We start from the raw sequence: 14,864 nt of genomic DNA, 5'->3' as shown, positions 1-14,864 counted from the left end.
GAGAAGGTTTTGAAGTTTCCATTATTGGAGATTTTAGAGAGTACCATAGATATAACTGATCTTTAGGCAGAGGTATGCATTAGATGGCTACCTGAAGTGTCTTTGAGTTGTATGATTCTGTAATCGTATTTTGCTGAAGTACACTTTTGTTACTTCAAGATATGACTGAAGCCATATTATTGCATCAAAAGTTGTTTGCATACTGGGATGAAGGCTGCCGTATAGTCTTAGCCTTCAGGTCCATGAACAGCAGAGTTATTCTGAGGAGAAGACAGAGTATTCTGGGAAATTAAGTAGACTGCAGAATTAATTACTTTTATCAGCACCCTTTGATCCAGCTAAACTTTTCCAAAGACAGTGCCTAATATTACGCTTATTAAAAATAATAGATACTACCAGTGTTTCACATTTCACACTTTCTCTGCATAAAGAAAACTCATTATGTATTTCTGAAATCTCCTGCAGTTTGATTTCAAGACCCCACCTTCATGACAATGTCTCTTAATTTTGATTAATGTCAAAGATCAAAAGCATCCCTATGAGAGTAGACTCAGAATTTTCCACTTTGCTAGTTTTGTTCTACTGGAAAATATTGATTTAGGAAAATGAAAACTTGTGTCCATAAACATAGCCATTTTCAAAAAAACTTTCTTTGAAAGTTTTTTCATGTTAAGGAATTTCTTATCCTTAGGAACCTATTTACCTGAAGTAAAGAGCTCTCTCATGAGGAGCCTGAAGGACATGGGGAAACTCATGTTCCACCTGATTTGCACAGGAAATTTTAGTCTACTAGAAACTGGGGGAAAATCATCTTGATTACACAAACATTGAAGAGTCTGACTACCTCCTGGAGCAGGCAGCAAAACTTCTGATATATTAAAATTTGTCCTGTTTGATAACATAATCTCCTTTCCTGTTCTATGTCAAACTGATCAGTATTTTTTAGTGAGATTTATAGAAAATTCAGCAACTGTTTTCTTTTTGAAATCAAAGATTGTGAACTCTGACAATAACACTTCTACTTGCATTATTCAAGGTCTTTTTCTCACCTGCCTCTACTATCCATACTACCAGACTTTGTAAGTGCTCCTGGCTGTAACGTTCAACGTGTCATGAACCATTGCCATTTCCTACTATGACACTTATGCTGTCATTTCAGCTAGCAAAACGTTTGAATTACTGTGACCCATAACTATTTCTCTCTTGGGAATGATGAAGTCTTGTGCTAAAAGGCCTTTCAAGCATTACCATTTATCTCATGGTGAGTTCTACCAGCTATATCAGAGAGGTTCATGGTTCATTAAATGGAGACATCTTGAAAATAAGGAGACTTCAAAGTTCTGCCAGCTGTACCAACAGACGCAGCAATGTCTCTGAGCTAGACAAACAGGATGCTCAAATGCAATGCACTTTAATTATTAATGATCCAAAGGATGTAGTAGGCCCATCGATGCTAGCAAACTTGAGTTCTCTGTTTAAGACTTACAAGCTTTAAGGGCACACGTCATATTCTATTTCTGTGAGACTATGTGAGGCATAGATGAGACTCCAAATGATCCTCACCACTGCTTGATTGGAAACAAATACAGTAAATTTGACAGGAAGAAGCCTCTCCCTTGTCTTTATAATGTGTTTCCTCTAGCAATTTTGCTAGGCTACTTCTGTTTTGGCGATGTGATTGACTTGCCAACGCTGGTTCAATTCTTTTTTCCTGCCTTGTGCTGCAAGTAATTGCAATTGAATTCATTCAGATTTTAAAAGCTCTGAACAAAGCATGGTACTTGCTTCAGTCTTGTCTTTGTGTTTACACAACTATTGCACTTTTATTGCTGTATATCACTAAAGGTTTCTCAGTATAAGCGAAGGTCGGCTACCATCAAACAGGTGGTAAGGGAGCTGGATCTGTACACCCATACTAAGAACAAGTTTGCTCAAATTAGGTAGTGATTATAAGGCAGTTTGAAATAATTTTCCTGTATTCACCTCAGTTTCATTTGTGCTGAGGTAAGCACATTGTGCAACTGAGATTGTGTAACAATTGTTTTTCAGACGTTTTGGTTTAAAAGTTTTGTGTTTTCATCTTGTCAAAAATGAAAGCCATCAAGCTATAGTGCATAACTGTTTATTCACCCTCCTATTTGAACCAAATATACCTTTCTTTTTGTCTTTGAAAGATCTGTGCTCTCAATCAAAATTAAAGTTTGTCAAATTCTAAATGTTGTCTCAAAACGATATGTTTTGTAAGTTGGTTTTTTCTTTGGTGGGGGCAATATGCCCTGAGAAAAAGTTTAAAATATTTTTTAATGTTTTTATAAATGCTTTTTCAACAGAAACTATGTTATTAAATTAATATAGACTTCAGTGAAAATTGTGGTCAGTTCTGAGCTGCATTTTTTTTCCCCTAAGCTGCCCAAACCTTGCTGGCCAATGCAAAGTTTGTTGTCTGATTCTCTGGTCAGATGTCTGTCCTTTTTTTTTTTTATTATACTTGCTTTTGACTTGTCTGTAAATGACCATACTGACTTTTGAAGCAGAGTATCTTCCTGCATTTTCCTCTCCAAACAGCTGAAGTGAATAAATTTAAGACATCTCCCCAGATAATGTTATAATTTCTCTTTCACAGAGCTCTTTTCCTCCCCTACTCTTCCTTCATATCTCTATATAGTTTCCTAGTCTATATTGCTGTACTGTATGTGGATATACTCATTTAGCTACTCATACTCTCAATGGAGGTTTTGCTACAGCAAAATAATAGTCTTATAGCAGGTAACATTTTTACAGGATTCATCTGGAGTTCATTAGGTGAAAAGAACTTTATCAAGTCATTTCTTTCTCTCAGAACTGAGTGTGAGTAAACTTGTTTGTTCCTTGATAGCAAGAATAGAGTGCAGATTTGGGTGTCTCAAATGGGAATGTTGAGATGCCCTTCTAGTCAAGGTGGACTGTTTCTATCCTCCTCGTGAATATGCAAGGAGGTAAAAGTTTAAGCTACAGTCCAGACACCATTGTACCCTTCTATTTTTGTGAAGATAACAACTGAGATCTAATAATGAGACTCTTTTTTTTTTAATTGAGTTAAATAAAGAACTTTGAAACATCTCTGTACCAGAAGAAAGAACAAGTGCATTACAGATAGGAAAAATAACAGGAGCACATTCAGCAGATGAAGCATTGCAGACATTATGGACTCTGTTAATGTTGTATATCCCTTGTGTAGGCATCAGGATAAGGTGTTCTTCAAGGTGTGGAGAATCTTAAGAAAAACAAGACAGTTCAGAGGATCTCATAAATGCCTTCTGGCTCTAAACGTTGTATCAGTCCAAGTGTAATAACTTTGCTCCCAAAGTTCAGGGAACAAATCATTCTTTCCTCTTTAAATGTGGCTGCTGGAGTCAAAGGGACACCTTTGGGCCTTAGTGGGTAAGTGTGTGACTAGAAGAAAGTCAGTTATTCACTTCAGATAATTAAATTTGGAGTTGGGTAGAAATGATCTAAGATGAAACATCAAGAATATACAGCAGTAATGTTCAGTAATGCTCTGCCCAGTAGTCAACGTGCTCTCAGGCTCTTACAAGGTTTGCAGTTTATGAAAAACATTTAAGTGTTTCTGTTACACATTTTGGTTGCCATGTTAACTTGGCTTCCATCGGACTGCAACAAACCCAAAACACCTCCTTACATACTTGCTTTATGACATTTTATTAGAATGCCAATATAACAGTTTTATAGTAAATGTAGGATATGGCAGGAGACTAAAATAACACCGTATTCTCTGAACACTTTAATCTAGGTTTAATAATTTTAAGGTTTTTAGACATTTGTAACTTAACCTGTGGGCATAATCTAGTAGTAACAGTGCTTGAGAGAAGTTATGAGCACTGTGCACTGAGATTACAGTGGCTCAAATAACATACTGGTTCCAAGGGAAACTAAATCTTTTTAAAACCCCTCAAACATCAGTTTAAACTGTTAACTTTAATTTTATTTTAAATTCATGTTAGAGTAATTGCATCAAGCTGGGATTATGTGCGCTCTCTGATTCTGTCTTACAGCACTTCTACCTCTTTTAACCATTTCCTCTATGGGTGATTCTTACTTGTTGCTTATTAATAGAGTTTTCTCCGTCACGGGTCGTATTCAGTTAAAACAATATCTTACCAATGAGAGCTTTGCTGGAAGCACATGAAATTTATGCATTATGAAGGGAAGGATGTAATGCTTAGTGTATGTAAGGATAATTAGTTATTTTTTTGCAGAGGATTTATCAATTAAAAAATCAGTCTTCTATAACACAAGAATGGAAAATTTCCATTAGTGAGGAAATATACATTTCTCTCTTATACAGGAGAAGATTGCTACTTTTTACTACTATGAATATATCTTCTTCTCAAACACCCAGCAAGAATGGCAAAAGCAGCAATTTTTACAAATTTTGTGTGTCAATGTGTGTCCATGTTGTGGTGCTTAACATGACACACCTCACAGGAGTCCAAGATGTAGAAATTGCTGGGCAAGCGCCTCTGAAAATCACACATCTCCTTTAGCCAAAATATTTCCTTAGCCAGAATATATTCCCTGGAGGTGTTCAAGGCCAGGTTGGATGAGGCTTTGAGCAACCTGATCTAGTGGAAGGTGTCCCTGCTCATCGCAGGGAGGTTGGAACTATGTGATCTTTAAAGTCCCTTCCAACCCTTACCATTCTATGATTCTATGATTTATAGCTCAGGAGAACTAGAATTGTTCTGAAAATTACTAAAGACTTCAAAATAATCTTATGGAGACAAAAAAAACACAAACTAAACTTTATTACCTTTGTTTTACAGCAGAGGAAACTAAGAGACAGAAAGGTTAAAGCCAAAAATGTTACAGAAAGAGTCAACAGAGAATGTGGCTTTTTGTTTGAGTATTTTGAGAAAAACTCTCGTTTCAAGAGGCTGAGGAGCCTACAGTGAGAGAAACAAGAAAGAAGCTTTATATATGCCCATATATATGCTTTTTTCTAGTGAGTTTAGTCACAACTACCTCCCTGATTAACAAAGACGTTTTCTCAATGGACAGAGCCTCAAGGCTAAGAAAGACTTTTTTCAACAAATGAAAGCAAGGAATCTTATTTGTGTTAGCAGAAGAGAAGATAGCACCAGGGAAATCTAAGTCTTTGGAGAAGTAAGATAAGGCAAACAGCAAACATAGTACCATGGTCCAGCACCAAGGATGCTGTTTGTATAGGAAATACTTAATTAAGTTTTTGTCCAATTTTTTTTTCTTCAAAAAACAATATGAAATACTGCTAGTGAACAGCTGAGAAGATAGACAGGTATCTGGATAAAACTTTTCAAATATCACAGTCTGGCTTTTAAAGGAACCTGAATATGATCTGGAAATTTCTGCAGTCCCAAATTCGTGTGCAATTCATGTACATGTTTGCAATTCATTTAGTGCCTCATGCATGGAAGTTCAATGCTTTCGATTCCTCATGCCTTACAGCTTTTCAGTGTTTTCCTCAGCTGCTGAGCTAAGATAATAAAGAATATATCATAAATGCAACTGTATTGATCCTACATGGCTCTTGTGTCTTAGATACTGATGGATTTTGTTATGACTTAGTTTTTTATATTTCTTAAATAGTACTTATCCTATTTAATGTTGGGTATCAAGCACTGTACCACCTTAACCATAAATAGTTTACATTTCTGTGGAACCCTTAGCCCCAGAAAAAAATGTCCAGTGACCTTATACATAGAATGGTTTGGGTTGGAAGGGACCTTAAAGATCATGTAGTTTCAACCCTTCTGCCATGGGCAAGGACACCTTCCACTAGATCAGGTTGCTCAAAGTCTCATCCAACCTGGCCTTGAACACTTCCAGGGATGGGACAGCCACAACTTCTCTGGGCAACCTGTTCCAGTGCCTCACCACCCTCTGAGTGAAAAATTTCTTCCTTGGATCTAATTGAAATCTACCTTTTTTCAGTTTAAAATCATTACCCTTTGTCCTATCACTACATTCCCTTATAAAAAGACCACGCCCAGCTTTCTTGTAGGCTCCCTTTAGGTACTAGAAGACTGCTAGAAGATGTCCTGGATCTTTCTCTTCTGCAGGCTGAACAGCCCTAACTCTCTCAGCCTGTCTTCAGAGGAGAGGTGCTCCAGCCCTTGGATCATCTTTGTAATGATGTGCTCTGGACTTGCTCCAACAGGTCCATGTCCTTCTTACGCTGGGGGATCTCAGAGCTGAACACAGTACTGCAGGTGGGGTCTCACAAGAGCAGAGTAGAAGGGCAGAATCCCCTCCCTCGACCTGCTGGCCATGCTTCTTTGGATGCAGCCCAGGATATAGTCGGCTTTCTGGGCTGCAAAAGCAGATTGCTGGCTCCTGTTGAGCTACTTATCGACCATTACTCCCAAGTCCTTTTCCTCCATGCTGCTCTCAATCCATTCTCTGCCTAGTCTGTATTTGTGCTTAGCATAGCCCCAACCTATGTGCAGGACCTTGCACTTGGCCTTTTTGAACTTTATGAGGTCTGTACAGGCCCACTTCTCAAGCCTGTCAAGGTCCCTCTGGACGGCATCCCTTCCCTCCAGCGCGTTGACCATGCCTCACAGCTTGGTGTTGTCAGCAGACTTGCTGAGGGTGCACTCAAGCCCACTGTCCATGTCACCAACAAAGATGTTAAACAGCTCCGGTCCCAGTACTGACCCCTGAGGAACACCACTCATCACTGTTTTACACTTGGACATCAAGCTGTTGACCACGAGTCTTTGAGTGTCACCATCCAGCCAATTCCTTATCCACCGAGTGGTCCATCCATGGTCAAATCCATGTCTCTCCAATTTAGAGACAAGGATGTCATGTGGGACAGTGTCAAATACTTTGGAGAAGTTCAGGTAGATGAATAAAAGAAAAGCCCTGATGGCTGAGCTCTGCCATAGACAAAGTTCATAGAATGACTAATGAATATTTTTCAGTTTCCAGTCTTCTGCTGCGGCCCTAAACTTCTCCCTGCTCCATCTGTAGTTGAAGTCATCCTCTGACTTTATGACTGTAAATACTTACCTGAGGTTATGTGCTTAGCCCTGATAGTGCCTTTCTCACAAGGAACAACCCAATGGTATTACAATCAGCAGGGCAGAGATTAGACCACTCATTTTGTGTATCAGAGCCCCATATATCCTTCTCTCCGTGATTTATAACAGGAATGTGAATCAAAGTATTTCACTCCAGGGAGGAGGCACCTTTGCTCTGTAGGTGAATGTGGGCTGATGCTCTCTCTCTAGCTTGCTTGATGAAAGTTCTGGTTTGGGTTCTAGCCTGTATACTAACTTGAAAAAGCTGGACTCCAGACCCTCCTCCAAAAAATATTTATTAAAGCATGACGGGGAGCTGTGTATGTGTGCAGAAGACACATTTTACTGACATTGTACGTGTGCAAGCATGGACATATTTTACTGACAAAAACCTGGATATCTCCAGGATTCATCCAAGCAGGCGCCTTGGAGTTACAGCTGGATTTAAGTGTCTAAAGCAGCAGTTAGACATCTGACTGTTTTTCTGGATTATTCATCAGTTTTTTTCCTCACAGTTTTTCTTTGAATTTTCCCTCTTACTAGAAAATCTGTATGCTACAAATAAACATGTCCCCAGCAGCTGGAAGTACGTTAAAGAATACTCACCCTCCACTATTTCAAGTCTTAATAAATCCACTCACCCAAGAAAAAAGAAACCCGTAAACTTTCGTGCTGGCAGGTGAAGAGCTTTTCACTGAACTTGTGTTCTTATATCACAGATTTTGACTATGCTGTGTTTATACACACCTCAGCCATGATACAACATACGTGTATGGGCCACCCTCTACTCCAGGTCCTGTCCAACCAGGCTATAAGAGAAAAGGATGACAATTTGTCCCCACACCCCCTCAGCCCTGGTGAGCATGCTAATTTCTGTCCAAACAGCCTAAAACACACAAAAAACCCTTTCTCTCTAGCACATGCACAGTTGTGTGGTGAGCTACTCCCCTGCCTGATGGAGAGAATTCACCTTGTAAACACTTCTACTGTCAAAACTTGGCTGCGTAATTTTCGCACAAACTCCCCCTTTAATTGCCTTTGACTCTACTTCCATCACAGACAGTTTTCTCAACGTGTCCACAGTTTCTTCATTGCCTTAGCAGAAACCCTCTGCCAAAGATAATCCACTGAAGGCAGATGGTGAGAATCAAATATAGCTATTATGGGATAGTGAGTGTGTCAGTGCAAAGAGCAAAAGGAGTGGAACAAAGAACAAGACTAACAGAAGTCTGAACAGCCCTAGAATTGAGGAGAGAAAAGATTTTCCTCCTTGTTCCTGCAGCAAATGAAAACTGAGACTCAGATTGACTGTGTCTGCTTAAGTCTCGACTAAAGATTCTGGGTTTCAGAGAATGATTTCAGCTCTACTAATACCCAAAAGCATGTAAAATCAATGTTTTTTTGACTTCAGAGTGCTTCTGTAGGTAACCAAGACATACACAGGATCCTAAATAGGACAACTGAATGTTGAGTCCTGCCTAAGCACTGGTGACGGATAGATTTAATGTCTAGGACCCGAAAGGGGAGATAATCTGAACATACTTATGCTCAGGGCACAGCAAATTTTCTTTAAAAATAGATGGGAAGTCATGCTGGGTTTATCTGGTGGGGTTTTGGTAGTGAGGGAAGGGATACAGGGATAGAATCATAGAATCATAGAATCATAGAATCATAGAATCAATCACAGAATCATAGAATGGTTAGGGTTGGAAGGCACCTCAAAGATCATCTAGTTCCAATCCCCCTGCCATGGGCAGGGACACCCTCCACTACAACAGGCTGCTCAAAGCCTCATCCAACCTGGCCTTGAACATTTCCAGGGATGGGGCATCTACAACTTCTCTGGGCAACCTGTTCCAGTGCCTCACCACCCTCATAGTGAAGAAGTTCTTCCTTATATCTAATTTAAATCTACTCTCTTTCAGTTTAAATCCGTTGCTCCTTGTCCTATCACTACATGCCCTTGTAAAAAGTCCCTCTCCAGCTTTCCTGTAGGCCCCCTTTAGGTACTGGAAGGCTGTAATAAGATCACCCCAGAGCCTTCTCCTTCAGGCTGAACAACTCCAACTCTCTCAGCCTGTCTTCATAACAGAGGTGCTCCAGCCTTGGATCATCTTCATGGCCCTCCTCTGGACTCACTCCAGCAGCTCCATGTTCTTCTTGTGTTGAGAACTCCAGAGTCGAATGCAGTATTCCAGGTGGGGTCTCACAAGAGCAGAGTTGAGGGGCAAAATCACCTCCCTCGACCTGCTGGCCACACTTCTTTGGATGCAGCCCGAGATAAGGTTGGTTTTCTGGGCTGCCAATGCACATTGCCGGCTCATGTTGAGCTTCTCATCAACCAGCACTCCCAAGTCCTTTTCCTCAGGGCTGCTCTCAAAGGAGATGATTTTTCTCAGGGCTAATCTCAAAGGATAAAGGAGATGCAAGAAGCTTCCCCAGCTCCAAGTCAGACTCGCCTCCGGCCTGAGCTGAGCCACTCAGCACCTCCGGGAGTAACATATCTAAGAAGGGGACGAAGAGACTCGAGTCATGTGGGACCTGCAGCGAAGAGAGAGGGGGGAGGTGAGGATCCTGGCCCCCAGCCTCCCTCATAGGACGACGCAGCCACTGGACTGGAGATGGCCATGGCGACATGGCTTGGAGAGCCCCGAAACGCCCCACTCCTGGGGCACCCACTGGGTAGAACTCATCCTGCCGGGACTGCCAAGGTTCGTTGGGCTGGTCATGGCCCATGTGGCTGCAGCAGAGAGAGGAACGAGACCTGACAGAAACAGCCACGCAGACACTAAGGTCAGCAAAGATGAAGCAGGAGGAGGTGTGCCAGAGCTGAGATTCCCCTGCAGCCCGTGGTGAGATGGCAGTGGTCCCCCTGCAGCCCATGGAGATTAACAGAGGAGCAGACACCCACCCGCAGCCTGTGGGAGAAGAACCCCATGCTTCACCCTAAGAAGCCATGACTCTGTGAAAAAGCCTGTGCTGGAACAATATGATGGGTAAGGACTGGATTCTGTAGGAAGGACTCGTGGCAGAGAAGTTCATGGAGAACTGTCTGCCATGGGAGGGGCCCCACACTGGAGCAGGGGAAGAGTGTGAGGAGACCTCCCCCTGAGGAAGAAGGAGCAGCAGAAACAGCATGTGATGAACCAACTTGCAATCCCTATTCACCATCGCCCTGCACTGCTGGGATGAGGAGGTAGAGTTAGGAAGAAGGGAGGGGTAGGGGAAGGTGTTTTTAAGATCTGGCTTTGTTTCTTTGTTATCCTCTCTGAAGTAACTGTTAAGGAATTAAATTGGTTTGTCCCCAGGCTAACTCTGTTTTGCCCATGGCCATGGTTGGTGGGTGATCCCTCCCTGTTCTTATCTCAACCCTCAGACCTTTTGTTGTATTTTCTCCTCTCCACCCCACCAGGAGGGGAGGAGTGAGCGAATGGTTGCATGGTGCTTAGTAGCTGCCTGGAGCCAAATCATGACAGAACTAGACAAACATCTTTTATTACACTGCTTGTCACTGGGACACTGGCTCAGACCTACCTCAGCCTGAAGAAGTTTGAACCTTCTGCTCTCACCATGTGTGAAAGTCCCCAAAGTTTTAGACTGCCAACAACAGAAGGCAACATGTTATTCTTTGGTGCAAAGACACACGCACTCATACAAACACCCAAATTTGTCTCTGTGCATCCAGAAATGGTGCTTGATCATGAAACCATGTATCAGGACCATTCCCTGAGATCTGTGGAAATCCCTCCTTTTGGTCCTTTTTTCTAGTACTGTAAGAAACGCTGTCCTTTGACTTTAAATGAGACTAAATACAGCCTCTAAGTGAACTACACAGTATCAGCATGGTGACTCATATGCTATATCAGCATGGTGACTCATATGCCAGGAGATATGTACACTCAATGCAGGTCTAGTGAAACTCCTGTAGCCCAATGCTCAAACTCCAAACCTCAGCCATGGCTACAACAAGTCTATCCGTTCAAGCTGCTCCCACATGCCATGAACACAGCAAGAGATTCTCTTTCTCTCTGACACCTTGTTTCCTCTCCTGTGATGTGGCGGTGGCAAAACTCACGTTCCCACTGCTTTGGTAACGTGAGAAACACCTATTCCTACAGCAGGGAATAGGAGATAGGGATTAACATCTCATATCAAGATAGTCTCTAACTCCATCCCTCCAAGAAATCTGTACCTGCTTAAAAGACCATTGCATAATCAATTAACAGATGGCACAGGAAGGAAATAGAACTTGTACATCTTTTCTTCTTGGCCATGAGAGGTGGTAAGGATAGCCAGAGCCATTTATCCTCCCATCCCCAACACACACCCCTTTCAAGAATGAATTCTGCATGTTCTGCCGTTATACCGATTAGTTCTGTTTTCATGATGAATGAATGGTGGTTGTGATCCTTGCCAAAAAGAAAACCCCTTCAAACGATTAATCTTTAATAAAACTTAAAAGGCTCAAGCATGTTCATGTGTTATTTGGAAAAATATGGTTAACAGAAGTCATTGAGTCGTAACGTCACCTTCACTTAACTAAACATGAAATCAACAGATTTGGTGGATTCAGGCCAAGTCTTACCAGATACGATTGTGCATTGCAATTGCAATCACTACCCTACCCACTGGTATTATTTGGCAAGGCTTGCTGGAAGCATCAACAGAGAAACCATGGATCAAACGAGGGGAGGATAGGGCTATCTTTTTTACCAGCTTGGATCCTGAAAGCCTGAAGGCCACAAGCAATATGAGAAAGTGATTCTGTGCCAAATATAAGAGGAGTGTATTTGTGTGCAGCAGATGCTAAAGGAACAGGGTCTAAAATAGGTTAGATGAGTAGAACTCTGCGATTGCCTGCTTCTTCCAGCTGATTCCAAGGCAGCCTACACCAGAGACAAACTTCTACACTGCAGATTTCTAGAACTGAATAAGATGGTGCTCTTCCCTGTTGGTTTTCACACTTCCTCTTCAGAAAACAGAATTATTTCCGTTATAACTGCAAGTAATTAGCAGTGATCACTCTCTTGGTAACTGAAGTTAAAAGAAAAACAACCAACCAAATAGAAACTATGTAAAACAAAAATAATCTTGTAGCTAATTTCTCTGTATCATCTGTTTTTTTAGACCATGCTAAGCCCTGTGCATGTGTAAGAGTTGTAAAAGCTCACTGTATATCTGCAGAGTCTGTTGCACATGGAGTTGAAGTCCAATGCAGTTCAGTGATGACTACCCTGATAAAGTCATAGTGACTGAAGGAAAACTCCATTGCAGAAGATTGCTTTGAAGCGAACAATCAGCCTGACAGTCAAAGTCAGGTTGTGCAAACGATGCGAAATAATACTTGAGAAGAAGGATTCAGCTTAACATTCTTACTCAGCTTTTGTCACATTTTTCCGTAAGAGTGTTTGGAGAGTGAAATTCTGTTTTCATAGAGATCTGAGGAATATAGGGGTGCCATAAATTGTCTACAGCTTACATGCTCATGCTGAGAGCTCTAACACAATGTATTGAGTCAAAGTAGAACAATAATATATGATCGGAAAGTCAACGAATGTGTGAAAACATAAAGCATGCTCCTTTGCAAACAGCTTGCAAGATATCCATTGCCAGACAAAAAAAAATATGCCATCCATCAAATAATTTAAAATTAAGCCAGATTAGGAAAAACTTCAATTCAGAATCTGGAAGTAAAATGTCATGAAGTGACAAAAAAAAACCCAACACCTTTGTTGCAGAAAAAGGAAAGTAATGGGAAGATCTTTGACAATGACAAAAAAGGTGAAAAGGATACTATAGTCCTGTAAGACAGGAAGCCGGGATTGTATGGTCGCTGGAATGCAATACTGTTAGTTCCTGTGAGAATTAGATGGAAAATATCTAAACTCAACCACAGCTACAAACATCTGGATGCTCAGCTGCCCTGTTGGCTGAGAGGAAGCAGGTGCAGTTGTCCTCTTGGTTTGAATTAGCTTTACACTGTTCAAGGTAGACATTACTGGAAGAAGCTAATGGCCCCCAGATGGAAATATGACCAGCCCCAATGCAGTGGACAGGACTGTCTGAATTTCAATGGAAGAAGTGGAGCTTGGGTACAGCCAGCCACAATAAGCATACGAGGTTTGAAGATCATAACCTTTTCCATACTCTCTTTCAAGGCCCGGTTGAATGAGGCTTTGAGCAACCTGATCTAGTGGAAGATGTCCTTGCTTACAGCAGGGAGTTTGGAACTAGATGATCTTTAAGGTCCCTTCCAATCCAGACCATTCTATTATTCTGTGATTCCTCAGTAGAGCCTCTCCCTTGAGTCAAGCAGAGAGAGATGACAGAGCCTCAAGAAGATCTCTGTCTAGAGGAGACTCAGCTGGCTTGTACACAGCACAGCTTCAAGTACTGAGGTATGCACTGACTGGATGTATCTGTTCAGAAAGCAGATTTGTAGCCAACAACATTGTTTAGATCAACTGAATTGTAAAAAATCGCTAAATCATGCAACTGTCTGGTTTGCAAGTAGCACAGTCTTACTCCAAAAGGGACTATGGAGTTTCAGATGGCATATGTTAGTCAAACCTATCTGTATGGATGAGTGTGACTGCACATACAAACATTGCATACCCTGTCTTAGGTATCAAGTACCTGTGGCACTTAAATTGCTGTAGAAGCCACCACTAAGACTTCATCTGTATCATTTGACTATGTGTGAATTCAAAACGAAACAGGTGCAGACAAGCTTCATCAAAAAGAAGCTGGACAAGAAGCATCCATCTTTCTGAACATGGTTTGTTTACCTTAGGATACAAAAGCCAAGGGAGAGGAATACCAAAGAAGAGAAACAATTTAAGCACAAGAACACATGAGCATAATAAACCGCCCATGAGGTGTAAGATGTGTGATGTTAGAGTCTGAAATAGCTTTCTAACATGGATAAATAAACAAGCAAAACCTCCAAATAATTATCAGTAGCTTTACAATAATGCATCAGAAATTACTAATAAGATAATATAAAACTAGATGCTCAGAGAGCAGAGGACCAAACTGTCTTGACTCAGAAAAAACATTCAATTTTGTTTTCCAGACTTAGTTCATTCCCATAACTATAGGTCTCAGTTGTACTTTAAGATGTTTTCCTTCCCTGAGGATTATGCTAAGAGTCGTGATTCGAAAGGCAGCCTCTGCAACTTCCAAAGAACACCGTGAAACATAAGCATAGACCTCTCTCTTGGATAACTATCCACAGGTGAGAAAAGCAGTGTTACCTGATTGAAGCTTTGCCCTTCTCTTTGGGAGGGGATGGTAATGGTCAAAGGGTAGTAACTAGCCAGAAGAAGTCATGATGTCTGACAAGAAAACAGCTGTCAGTGAAGAGGTAGAGTTCAATTTTGAGACTCCACTCCAACCTCTAAGACACATGTAATGTCTTCAGCTGGTTAATTTAGGAATTGTTTTCCATCAGAGTCAGAAAGAGTAGAGAAAGTTATGTGGAGTAGTCACTAGCCTAATTTTGGATATACTCAACTGAGATACAAGATGCCCTTACTCAGACCTTCCATCTTATTCTGTTAGAATTTATCTAAAGCTTTCTTGACCAACCACAAATGTCCTAGCACCTATGTCACTGTTTCATCTTGGATTTCTTTAGCATTTTAATGTAGATGAGATGAAGATACAGATAGTTTCTTTCCAGGATATGAGCATACAACAATTGCTGTTTCTACTGTTTATAGCTCTGCTTCAGCATATTGCTCTCCATGTGCTCTGTGACATATATGTATCTACTGCAAGTAAAAGCATGAAAGTTAG

Source organism: Tauraco erythrolophus, chromosome 2, assembly GCF_009769465.1.
Source record: "Tauraco erythrolophus isolate bTauEry1 chromosome 2, bTauEry1.pri, whole genome shotgun sequence".
NCBI lineage: Eukaryota > Metazoa > Chordata > Aves > Musophagiformes > Musophagidae > Tauraco > Tauraco erythrolophus.
The sequence above is the reverse complement of the archived record's forward strand: the minus strand, read 5'-3'. Positions refer to the sequence as shown.